General features: G+C 42.6%; 1 long non-coding RNA gene across 1 annotated transcript; it reads right to left on the bottom strand.

Moving 5' to 3' along the window:
* Positions 1-4,585: 4,585 nt before the first annotated feature.
* On the bottom strand, positions 4,586-11,393 carry LOC309651262. The gene is made up of 2 exons (XR_014257985.1): positions 9,413-11,393; positions 4,586-8,645 (listed from the first exon to the last, which is right to left on the bottom strand). It is a non-coding gene; the product is annotated as an uncharacterized lncRNA (long non-coding RNA).
* Positions 11,394-11,423: the final 30 nt, after the last annotated feature.

The following is an 11,423-nucleotide window of genomic DNA, read 5'->3' as shown; positions in this document are numbered from 1 at the left end:
CTGGCCGTATTTCAGGTACTCACTAGCCATATGTGACTAACAGCTACCATAAAGGACAGCACAGGTTTAAAGAGAAAGGTATCAGGACTTCCCTGGTGGTCCAGTGGTTAAGACTCCACGCTCCCAGTGCAGGGGACATGGGTTCGATCCCTGGTTGAGGAACTAAAATCCCACATGCTGCACAACACAGCCAAAAAAATAAAGAGAAAGGTATCCAGGTGGAAAAATACAACATGCTCAGGAGGTAGTGAGCAGCCCAGTTTAACTGGAGCAGAGTGTTTATTCCTGACAACAGTGGGAGTTATCACTGAAAAGGTAGGTTACGAACCGTTGTGGAGGGCCTTGAATGCCATGCTCTAAGGGGTCGGAACTTTCACTAAGTTAAGAGTTGAGTACCTTGAGATTGTTGAGTCCTTTACTGTAACACAGTTAAAGGATGAGCTTAAGGAATGCCAGGCATATAAACCCCCAGTGGGTTTTTAGGAGGACCCAAAAGCTCTCAAAATCTCCCAATGCTCTGTATCCCAGAGCATGAGTGATGGGTCCCTGATCAAAATCAAGTGAATCCTTGTTGTATCTGAGATTGATGTAGATAACTACACTGGTTGTTGAATCCTTCTTGTTCCTCCATGCCTTAGAGAGCTCCTTTGTACCTCTTAGAGCTGTGGGAAATAGGTTTTGGCATTAGACTGCGAGTACCACCAGTGTTTCCAAATTGTAAGAAGTGGTCCCAGGGATTTCTTCCTGTCACTTGTTCTCTTTTTAGAGACCACCTCCCCCACAATTCAGCCAACATTTACAGGCATACCTCAAAGATATTGCAGGTTCCATTCCAGACCACCACAATAAAGTGAATATCGCAATAAAGCAAGCCACACAAATTTTTTGGTTTCCCAGTGCATAAAAAACTTATGTTTACACTATACTGTTGTCTATTAAGTGTGTAATAGCATTATGTCTTGAAAAAAGTACATACCTTAATTTAAAAATTCTTGTATAGAAAATGCTAACCATCATCTGAGCCTTCAGTGATCATAGTAGTAACGTCAAAGATCACTGATCATAGATGACCATAAAAATAATAGGGGAAAAGTTTGAAATATTGTGAAAATTATCAAAATGTGACAGAGACACGAAGTGAACAAATGCTGTTGGAAAAATGGCACCAATAGACTAGCTCAATGCAGTTGCCACAAACCTTCAGTTTGTAAAAACAAATGTAGCACTATGAAGTACAATAAAATGAGGTATGCCTGTGTGTTAGAATTATTGTAAATACTACAAAGGCATGAGGTATGCCTATGTGTTAGAATTATTGTAAATACTACAAAAAGTAATTATTGTCAATACTACGTCTCACCCAATTGAATACAGTTCCCCTAACTTGGAGGAAAAAAAAAAATGCTCATCTCATAACTAGCCTTCAAATGTTCATTTGTCCAGTGCCTTACAATTTACAAAATGCTTTCACATAGATCTCATTTAATGATGGAAGTAATGACTACTTTTTACACACCAGGGAACAAAATAAGACGCTATGGAATTAAAATTGCAGGGAAAAGAGTATAACTTAGACCTAACACTTTTAATGTAACACTCACTAGATTAGTATGGAGTAATGGAAAGAACAAGGGAATTGGCACAAGAAAAGACAGGTTCAAGTTCCCACTCTACTTTTTTTTTTTAATTTTAATGAAGTATAATTGATTTACAATATTGTGTTAATTTCTGCTGTACAGCAAAGTGATTCAGTTATATATATTCTTTTTCATATTATTTTCCATTATGGTTTATCACAGGATATTTAATATAGTTCCCCCTACTCTACTTTTTAATGTCTAGTGATCTTGGGCAAGTCGCCTCTCTGAAACTTAAGTTTGCTCTACTATAAAATGATGATGATACCCCACAGGCTGTAGTGAGAGTCTAATAATACATGCATGTGAAAGGAGTTTATAAACTGAAGTTTATAAATAAAGCAATAAAAGTGTTTCTACTAGTAGAATCTGGTCTAACTGCCCCATGCTACTACTAACTTGCTAGCTTGATCTTAGGCTAATAATTTAATGTCCCTTAATTCCCTCTTTAAAATGAGGGAATTAGAGCAGATGATTTTTCTTTTTCTTTTTTTGAGATTTCTTTTAACTCCAAATACTTAATTTTGCCATGAGACAAGTGGCATCTCACCTTTTAAAGATTTTAAAAGTCATTCAGTTGACTATCTGGAGACAGAGATGGCCAAAGTATTGTTACTTTTACTTGCAAGATTTGCCCAGGATAGTCCCAGCTGTCTTGGTGTAATTAGGAATGGTGTCCCCTTTCACTTTCAACACTGTTCCTTTTTGGAGATACAGATACAGGTATATACTCACCTACCTAAAAGTTTGATATGAGGAAAAACCACTTTCTAATGAATGGAAGGTCTTAATGGAAATAGTATGTTTCCTGTTAATGATGCACCCATTGGCTAGCTACTTGGCTGGATGATGTGTTGGGGGATTTGAGTAAATACATATGTAGGTAGGAACTGTGGCTAGATAGATGACCTTAGGTTGGTTTTGTTTTTTTTGTTTTTTTGTTTTTTTTGCTGTGTTGGGTCTTCGTTGCTGCACGCGGGCTTCTCACTGCTGTGGCTTCTCTTGTTGCGGAGCACGGGCTCTCAGCGAGCGGGCTCAGTAGTTGTGGCTCATGGGCTCTAGAGCACAGGCTCAGTAGTTGTGGAGCACGGGCTTAGTTGCTCCACAGCATGTGGGATCTTCCTGGACCAGGACTCGAACCCGTGTTCCCTGCATTGGCAGGCAGATTCTTAACCTCTGCACCACCATGGAAGTCCCCCCTTAGGTTGCTTTTTTAATACTGAGAGTCTAGTAGCCTGTATGATACCAGGAATTTAGATGGTTTAAATTTGAACAGGAAAAAAAATTCCTGTAACCCTGTGTTCTATTTTCTATCTACATTTCCTCTCTCAGCGACCTCACTCATTCCCATGGGTTTAAATATCACCCATACTGCAGCAAATGAATGGACATAGAGATTATCATACTAAGTGAAGTAAGTCAGACAGAGAAAGACAAATATCATATTATCATACTAAGTGAAGTAAGTCAGATAGACAAATATATGATATCGCTTATATGTGGAATCTTAAAAAATAATACAAATGAACTTATTTACAAAACAAATACAGTCACAGATGTAGAAAACAAACTTATGGTTACCGGGGGGGGGGGGGGAAGGGATAAATTGGGAGATTGGGACTGACATAGACACACTACTATATATAAATTAGATAACTAATAAGTTATCTAACTGTATAGCACAGGGAACTCTACTCAGTACTCTGCAATGACCTATATGGGAAAAGAATCTAAAAAAGAGTGGATAGATGTATATGTATAAATGATTCACTTTGCTGTACAGCAGAAACTAACACAACATTGTGAATCAACTATACTCCAATAAGGGACTTCCCTGGTGATCTAGTGGGTAAGACTTCACACTCCCAATGCAGGGGGCCTGGGTTCAATCCCTGGTCAGCGAACTACATCCTGCATGCATGCCGCAACTAGGAGTCCGCATGCCTCAACGAAGATCCCATGTGCCGCAACTAAGACACAGTGCAGCAAAAATGAATAATAAATATTTTTAAAACTATACTCCAATAAAAAATTTTTTAAATAAAATAAATATCACCCAGAACGAAGTATACAGAGTGAAGTAAGTCAGAAAGAGAAAAATAAATATCATATATTAATGCATATATATGGCATCTAGAAAAATGGTGCAGATGAACCTATTTGCAAGGCAGGAAAAGAGACGTAGACATAGAGAACGGACTTGTGGACACGGGGGAAAGGGGAGGGTGGGACAAATTGAGAGAGTAGCATTGACATATATACACTACTGTGTGTAAAATAGATAGCTAGTGGGAAGATGTGTGTGTGTAAAGCACAGGGAGATCAGCTCAGTGCTCTGTGATGACCTAGAGGGGTGGGATGGGGAGAGGGGAGGGAGGCTCAACAGGGAGGGGATATATGTGTACATATAGCTGATTCTCTGTTCTACAGTAGAAACTAAGACAACATTTTAAAGCAATTATACTCCAATTAAAAAACAAAACTTATGGTTACCAATGGGGGCGGGGGGAGGGATAAATTGGGAGATTGGGATTGACATACACACACTACTATATATATAAAATAGATAACTAATAAGGGCCTACTGTATAGCACAGGGAACTCAATATTCTGTAATGGCCTATACAGGAAAAGAATCTAAAAAAGAGTGGATAGGGCTTCCCTGGTGGCACAGTGGTTGAGAATCTGCCTGCCAATGCAGGGGACACGGGTTCGAGCCCTGGTCTGGGAAGATCCCACATGCCGCGGAGCAACTGGGCCCGTGAGGCACAATTACTGAGCCTGCGCGTCTGGAGCCTGTGCTCCGTGACAAGAGAGGCTGCGATAGTGAGAGGCCCCCGCACTGCAATGAAGAGTGGCCCCCGCTTGCCGCAACTGGAGAAAGCCCTCGCACAGAAACAAAGACCCAACACAGCCATAAAAATAAATAAAAATAAATTTTTTTTAAAAATGTGGATATATGTATAATATATGTATGACTTGTTCACTTTGCTATACAGCAGAAACTAACACAACATTTTAAATCAACTATACTCCAATAAAAAAAAAAAAATCAGGTAGGACCTTGATCAAAAGTCTAGGGTCGGATTTCTCCCACTCACTAGCTATGTGGTATCTACCTAGTCAGTTTACTCCTCCAGCCTTCTCTGGGTGTTGTGTTGTCTGGGTATTCCCTAAGAACCCTCTCACTTCTATCACTGTGATATTGTGATTTATAATAAGAAATATATATTTTGGCCTTTGTCCCCGTTTCTGGCACAGAGCTCCTAAAACCCTTGGAATTTACTAAGTGATTAGAGAAGAGTGATAATGGCGTCATTTGTTATTCAAAACAAGCCCCTTTCAACCACGCCTGTTTATGTTAATGAGGTGACTTTCGGAAAGCCCCTAAGAATGGGTGCTGTTTACGTGGGGAACCACCCGCTGAGTAGAGGGTTAGAACTTTCAGTCTCACCCCCAGACCTCCAGGGAGGGGAGGGAACTGGAGACTGAGTTCAATCACCAATGGACCATGATTTAATGGATCATGCCTATGTGATGAAGCCTCTATCAAAACCAAAAAGGATGGCATTAGAGAGCTTCCAGGCTGGGGAAGGGAGGTGGGGAAGCACACAGGGAGGTGCTTGGAGGGTGGTGTGCCCAGAGGGCATGGAAGCTCAGCACCCCTTCCCACATACCTTGCCCTATGCATCTCTTCTGTCTGTTCCTGAGTTATATCCTTTCATGATAAACCAGGAATCCAGTAAGTAAATTGTTTTCCTGAGTTCTGTCAGCTGCTCTAGCAAATTAATGGAAACCTGAGGACGGGGTGGTGGGAAATTCTGATCTAAAGTCAGTCAGAAGCGCAGGTAACAACCTGGATTTGTGGCTGGCATCCGAAGTGGTGGGAAGGGGCAGTCTCATTGGACTGAGCATTTAACCGATGGGGTCTGACACTAGCTCCAGGTAGATAGCGTCAGAATTGAATAAAATGGCAGGACACCCAGCTGGTGTCACAGAATTGCTTGATGTTTGGAAAACCCATATATCTGGTGTCAGAGTTAAGTAATATTCAGAGAGTATTGTGTATAATGTAAACGGAAACAATAGAGTTTTTTCCTTTACAATCACCAAGACCGAGACAGGAGCTGAAGGCAGGAGAGGGAAACCATAGTGGGCTGCTCGGTCCGAAGGCTTCAGCAGGAAGTGGAACCTCCCAGAAAAGGAGAGAAGAGGGCTTGGGGCTCTCCTGGTATAAAGGAAATGGCATGAGGAACAAGAGAGGAAGTGTTCAACCCAGTCTTCAACCTCTGCAGCACACCAGAGCTGGAAAACCAGCGGTCATCAGTGCTACCTATTGACCGGCCCTCAGTCCCGTGGAGGACACAAAACTTAAGTTTAAGGACACAAAACTTAAGTTTGCTTCCCAAATAGGCTCTCGGTAAAATTAATTTTCCCTTTGAAAATTATTAAGTTACCTCCTAAAAAACATGACCACCAGGACTTCACACTAGAAAACCCAACCAAAAGTTCAAGGAGGATGGTAGTAACTTTGAGTCTCCCTCACTCTGTGAAGGTCACTCTGTATCTGTGACCTCAACCCTGCCCCAGAAGCCCCGTCTCTGTGCCATGGATTAACTACTCCCAAAGGCACACCTGACTCCTCTCAGCTGTCCTACTTCAACCTGGCAGCTGCAGCACAAAGATGTTCAAAGGAGAGGAAAAAAAAAAAAAAAAACCCCTCTGGTTAAACCAACCTCCAGGGACTTCCACAGTGGTTCACTGGTTAAGACTCCACCCTTCCACTTCAGGGGGCATGGGTTTGATCCCTGGTCGGGGAACTGAGATCCCCCATGCCGCACAGCACAGCCAAAAAAAAAAGCCAACCTCCATAGGCTTTATTGAGAATGAAGAGCCATGGGCTGATATGAATTATTACATCTTCCTGCAGCTGTTCCCTTTTAAATATTTATCCTGGCAAACACCACCACTGTTTTTTACAACTTATTTTAATTGTGTGACTATTAAGCAAACCAAACCGTAAAATCAGCTCTCAGTGCTGAAATTTATGTGATTCATAGACCACAGCTTATTAAAAAGAAATGCACCGAGTGCAAACTAGCCTCATGAGTGCCCCACACCATCTCTAGGCAGGTGTGAAGCCTTTTCGCTATTACTGCCTGTGGCTTCCAAGCTTCCACAGTGTGTAGCGTAAAAAAAGAACAGAATCTACCCATTTCCCTGTGATTTTTTTTTTCTTCTTAACAATCCTGATGAGTGAAAACCGGATGTCAGGGATGCTACAGTCCTAAAGGGGGTGGCAGAAGCTCTGAGAGACTCTCATACAGGATCGGTGCCCTGGAAGATTTAGGATCAAGGTCTGAGGGAAGGACTTAATCATGGGACTTCGAAGAGCCAGGAGGTATCCTGCATATTTGCTACCAAGGTCCTTCTTGATTTGGACCATGGAACTGCTTTGAGACTCCAGTAGAAGCCCTCCCTCCAAAAATGCACTTACACACAAATATTTATATAAAATTTCAGGGGGTTCAAGGACACCCCTGAGCCTATCCACAGATCTCCTAGGGGTCCATGAGCCTTCAGTTATTACTACTTTCACTGTTACCACTCAAGCTGCCCTCATGTCTCCCCTTTTTACAGTAGCCAACTAACTCATCTCCCACTCTCTCTACACAGCAGGCAGAGTGACAGCAATCCTGTTAAAACCTAATCAGATCATGTTACTTCTCTGCTCAATATAACCCACTAGCTTCCCATTTCACCTGCAATAAAACCCAACATCTTTACAGTGGTTTACATGACATGATCTATCTCCAGATCCCCTGCTGAGCTCATCTCCAGTTCTTCTCAGCCTTAACTCCTGCTGCTCTAGACACACCCATCTCCGTGTGATCCCTCAACAGGACACACACCTGCTGCTCTGTCCTGTGCGGCCTTTTCTTGCTGCTCCCTCTCCACCTGGCTCTCTCCTTCATTCCTTCAAGTGTATTCAACTGTCACTTTGTCAGCGAGGCCTTCCTGACCACTGTATTGAAAACTGCAACCCCCATTCTGCCCTCCCTGACACCTCCTGTCCGCCTCTTCTTTTTCTCCATAACACCCATCATCATTTCACATAGTATGCATTTTCCTTACTGTTTATTATTTCTCCTATGCTAACCTGTTAGCTGCAGGAGGGCAGGGATTTCCGTCTGTTTTGCCTCATTGCTGTACTCCAGTTCCTGGAATAGTGTCTAACCCAGAGTAGGCACTCAATAAACACTTGACTGATTGATGACTAGCTTAAACTCTGCAGTGCCATGAATGTATCCAGGCTGCGAGCAGGCGGGAATGTACATTTACTGAAATACCTCCAAGTGACAAGCGGTTTGCAAGTTAATATATGTCATCTCATTTAATTGTCACACACAATCCTAAGGGGTATTTTTATCCCCATTTCACCATGAAAACTGAGCCCCAGCAAAATTAAGAAAATAAAGAGAGGTTACACAGCCAGTGGTGGAACATAATTCAAACCTAAGTCTGTGTGACTCCAAAGCCCTGCTATTCCCACCACACATCACCTCCTTTCTCTTGGTGGCAGTTCCCACTTCCCTAAGGAAATGCAACTGCCAGCTTTCACACCTCCTTCCACTTTACAGCTGGAGTCTGAGTCAAAGATCATTAGGGGTTCCTTGGAGTTCTAATCAAGCAAAACACTTACAGCCTGAGTCTTTTTGCACATTTACATCCAACATTGTCAAAGATACAATGTAATGAACATCCTTCTGAGGGAAGTTTATTACTTTTAGAGAGTCATTCATTCATTCATTCCATTCACTCATAGGTTTCATTCATGTATTCATAAATACTTGCCTAGTTGCCTACTATGCACCCGCTACTGTTCTAGGCACTGAGGATAAAAAGATGCACGAGGCACAGATGTCACCCTTCACAAACAGGTTTGAAGGCTCAGGTGGTGCTGTCCAACAGAAGTATAACACGGGCCATTTGCAGTTGTATATTCTCCTGTCACCACATTTTGAAAAAAGTAAACAGTTAAAATTTATTTGAATAATATATTTTTATTGAACCCAACATATCCAAAATATCACTTCAACATGCAATCAACATAAAAATATTATTAAAGAGATATCTTACAGTCTTTTTTTGTTTTATAACATCTTCAAAATCAGTTTGTACTTTACACTTACAGCACATCTTAATTTGGATTTTTTTTTTAAATTGAAGTGTAGTTGATTTACAACGTTGTGTTAGTTTTAGGTGTACAGCAAAGTGATTCAGTTATACATGAGCATATATTCTTTTTTTCATGTTCTTTTCCATTATAGGTTATTACGAGATATTGAATATAGTTCCCTGTGCTATACAGTAGGTCCTTCTTGCTTATCTATTTTATATATAGTAGTGTGTATATGTTAACCCCAAACTCCTAATTTATCCCTCCCCCCAGCACATCTCAATTTGGACTGGCCACATTTCAAGAGCTCAATAGTCACATGTGGCTAAATGACAGCAACTGACAGCACAGGGCTGGGGAAAAAGACAGATGCAGTCAAGGGGACTTTCAAAACACCATAGTAAATGCAGTGACAGAGATTATGTTCAGGATCACTCAACCGAGGGAGTTCGGATTTGAGCCTCCAGTGACCTTCCAACCCCAGACCTGTTCATGCTGCCGCACATAAAAGACTTTGCCCACTTCAAACAGTGGCCTCATTGCTGGCCTCGACCAACCAAACTTAATATATCCAAAATAAAATTCATCCTCTTACCTCAAATACCTCCTCCTGCTTCCTCATTTTCTATTTCAGCTGATGGCACCATTATCTATCTGTTCACTCAAGTCATCTTCATTACATCTTTAGACAAAAGATTACTTTCTCTAGAAGATAATTTAAAATCTAAATCCTGGGACTTCTCTGGTGACGCAGTGGTTAAGAATCCGCCTGCCATTGCAGGGGACAAGGGTTCGAGCCCTGGTCCGGGAAGATCCCACATGCCACAGAGCAACTAAGCCCAGGCGCCACAATACTGAGCCTGGGCACCTAAAGCCCGTGCTCTGCAACGAGAAGCCACCGCAATGAGAAGTCTGCGCACCGCGACGAAGAGTAGCCCCCGCTCGCCGCAACTAGAGAAAGCCCAGCAACAAAGACCCAAAGCAGCCAAAAATAAATAAATAAATAAATTTAGGGGCTTCCCTGGTGGCGCAGTGGTTGAGAATCTGCCTGCCAATGCAGGGGACACGGGTTCGAGCCCTGGTCTGGGAGGATCCCGCATGCCGCGGAGCAACTGGGCCCGTGAGCCACAATTACTGAGCCTGCGTATCTGGAGCCTGTGCTCCGCAACAAGAGAGGCCGCGATAGTGAGAGGCCCGCGCACCGCGATGAAGAGTGGCCCCCACTTGCCGCAACTAGAGGAAGCCCTCGCGCAGAAACGAGGACCCAACACAGCCAACAATAAGTAAATAAATAAATAAATTTTTTAAATAAATTTATAAAATAAAATAAACTTATAAAAAATCTAAATGCTTATCCAAAAATGCACCTTCCTCTCCACCCCAACTAACCGAGCTTGTTCAGGCCACTTTCATCTCTCACATGGGTCATCACAAGAACCTTTTTCTTACCCAGTTTTATTGAGATATAGTTGACATACAGCACTGTGTACGTTTAAGGTGTACGGCATAATGGTTTGATATAGATACAATAATAAGCAAAAAAGAAAAAATTTCCTTAAAAATATGAACCTCTTCACGAATTTGCATGTCATCCTTGTGCAGGAGAGCCATGCTAATCTCTGTATGGGTCCATTTTAGTTAAAGTTCTGCCCAAGCCAGCACTGAAAACCTTTTAATTGGTTCCCTTACTATTTCATAAGGCCCTTCAAGGCTCTCAATCCCCTACATAACAAAGCCCATGATCTTTTTCACATAGCACAGAATTCCCTCCAGGGTGTGAGCTTTGCTTCTCTAACAATGCCCAGCTGTTTACCTTTCCTAGACCCTGAACAGGTTCTCTCACCTCCTCTGAGCCTGCTATTCTTTTGTACTTTGGTTGGTTGGTTGGTTTTTTTGGCCGGGCCCCCAGGCTTGGGGGATCTTAATTCCCCCATCAGGGACTGAACCGGCCCCACCACTGAAAGCGCCCAGTCCTAACCACTGGATCGCCAGGTGTAAAAACCGCCATCCTAATCTCTCAAAAAGTTGACCTGAGGTTTAAAAGAAATATACTTTAAACAATACACAATCAAGGGTTTTCTGTACCCATTACTCCTTTATATATCTATCTAGTGCCCCTTTCCAATTAAATAACATTTATTGAATACTTACTATGTGCTAGGCACTTTGCGGGACACAAGACAATGGAAATACAGAAAAATAGATTGAATAACGCGCGACCCTTGCCTTCCCCAAGCTCATCACAATATAGTTTCTCAACCAGTACCTTTAATGACTAGATAATCTCTACAGTTAAGAGCAAATCACGGGGGCACTTCCCTGGTGGCGCAGTGGTTAAGAATCCGCCTGCCAATGCAGGGGATACGGGTTCAAGCCCTGGTCCGGGAAGATCCCACATGTCGGGGAGCAACTAAGCCTGTGCACCACAACTACTGAGCCTGCGCTCTAGAGGCTGTGAGCCACAACTGAGCCCACGTGCCACAACTACTGAAGCCCACGCGCCTAGAACCCATGCTCCGCAACAAGAGAAGCCACCGCAATGAGAAGCCCGAGCACGGCAACTAAGAGTAGCCCCCACTCACCGCAACTAGAGAACGCCCACGTGC

The sequence above is a fragment of the Balaenoptera physalus genome, assembly GCF_965194825.1.
Source record: "Balaenoptera physalus genome assembly, chromosome: 20".
Lineage (NCBI taxonomy): Eukaryota > Metazoa > Chordata > Mammalia > Artiodactyla > Balaenopteridae > Balaenoptera > Balaenoptera physalus.
The sequence above is the reverse complement of the archived record's forward strand: the minus strand, read 5'-3'. Positions and strand labels throughout refer to the sequence as shown.